Below are 2,047 nucleotides of genomic sequence, written 5' to 3' on the forward strand. Positions count from 1 at the left end.
GGGGGAAGGGGGCATTTCTAGGGCGTTACTAACAGGTGAATCTGTCAATTTCAGTTTTTCTCCATTTCTCTTTTTCCCAAACTCAAGTTCAATTCTCCACATTTCCCCATCAGTTTTGCAATTTCTTAAACAACAAAACGTCCATATTAAAAATCACCAGCATTTTAGTGAAGATTTCTCCTAATATGCACTTTTTGCACGCAGATTTTCCTAATATAATGCATTGTTAAATGCAATATTCACTAATATATTGATTTTTTTATGCTACTGTTTTTTTTTTGTCCACATTACTTGGCAGGAGAACTGTATTGCAAAATCCAGGGGAGTGCAAATTTTGAAAGATGGTTTGGCTTCAGTTCTCCTATTGTATTTATTTAAAGTATAAGCAAAAATAAATAAAATCTATTTGTTTAGGTAGATTTGTCTTTAAAGATGAACTGAATCAAAATCCCCCCCCCTGCAGCTATCACACAGATCTTCTCCGATCCAGACACTCCCAAACACACACCAAAGAGAAAAAACACACCCAAAACATGAAGCAAGGATAGCATACAAAAAGAGAGAGAAATACATCACACAGATGCCAAGAAAAACAGAAGCTTTCTGTTATTAAATACTGTTAGGGCAAATGGTTACATTAAGAATCCATTAAGTTCATTAAGAAACAAGGAAATAAGTCCTTGACAAAGGCATTTGTGGGAAAAACACACTGGGCATATTGCAAAAACGACAGCATGGGCATGTGTGAGGAATGCATGCAGGGCTTTGCAGGGCTAGCCCTCTTTCTCCTCCTGATCTGGCTACTATGTCACCTCCTTTTTTGCAGTCTGGGTTTCTGCTCCCATGGAGAAGCCCAGCCTTGTGTTGGTTAAACAATTTCTCAAGCATGGACCACGGGGTAGGGGGCATGGCCAGTACGCCATGATGGGGAGAATGAGTGGTTGGGTTTGGCCTTCCCCAAATCATGTTTCCATCCTAAAATGGGTTGCAGCTGAGTATTCAGTGCCGTGCTTAATTGCTACGCTCCCTGATGCCTGTGTTGCTGAACTGTAGGAGACACTCTGGCAGGGGTCGCCCCCTTGGTGCCCTTCAGAGGTTGGTGGATTACAACTCCCTCCACCCTCGCCCATTGGCCATTGCTGGATGGGGCTGGTGGGAGCTGCAGTCCAACTACATCTGGATGGCACCACACTGGCAGCCCCTGACATACAGCACACACTGGTATGCCACTGGTGAAACACCACCACCTTTCAAAAAATTGTAGTGTGTGATAAAAGAGGTGTTGGTTGCATTGCAAGCCCTTAAAGAGAATCAACGGCATATATGTTTGACGCCTCTGTACTAGCAGAATCAGCATGGGACCGCAAATAGCAATCCTTGCATCTTCCCAGCGATGCTCACTTCAACTCCGTCCAATGATAGGTACCTCTGCTGTGAAGCGCCTCCTCTTTTGCCTCCCAGATTGCCAGTGTGCTACTGTCGCTGTATTCAATGCAGTTACATTGGCCTAAGATCCAAATTGGAATCATAATTGTGTGCGTGTGCATCAGAGAGAGGGGGAGAGAGTTGTGTTTTGCATATCTGGGCAAGAGAGATGAGCGACCGTACTTGCAAGTGGAAATGTGTGTGCATGCAACACCCACCCACATACAAAAAGGATTCCTCTCTGCTATTATTTAATTTATTACCGTATTCCCTCCCCCCATGGCACCACATCATTTCCCCCCACCCTCCCCAGTCCCTGTTGGGTGTGACTTTCCAAGGCATGAAATGTTTCTGAGCGAAGGAGAGAAGCAAGTGATGACTGCGGGTGTGATCTCAGTCCGCTCCTGTGAGGCATGAGGTTATTTTAAGAACCTTAGAAAGAGTAAGGTGTGTGTTTGTGTGTGGGGGGGGGGGGTATTTATTTATTTATTGGCTCCCTGGGTTCAGAGAGGGAGGAGTGTGAGAACAATGAAGCAGTGCCTGTATGCAGATCATTTTCAGTGCACACTCTGGAGACTGAATGATTCCTCTGTGTGGCACAGATCATTTTCTTTATCCCGGG

Source organism: Lacerta agilis, chromosome 8 (assembly GCF_009819535.1).
Source record: "Lacerta agilis isolate rLacAgi1 chromosome 8, rLacAgi1.pri, whole genome shotgun sequence".
In the NCBI taxonomy this organism is placed as follows: Eukaryota; Metazoa; Chordata; class Lepidosauria; order Squamata; family Lacertidae; genus Lacerta; species Lacerta agilis.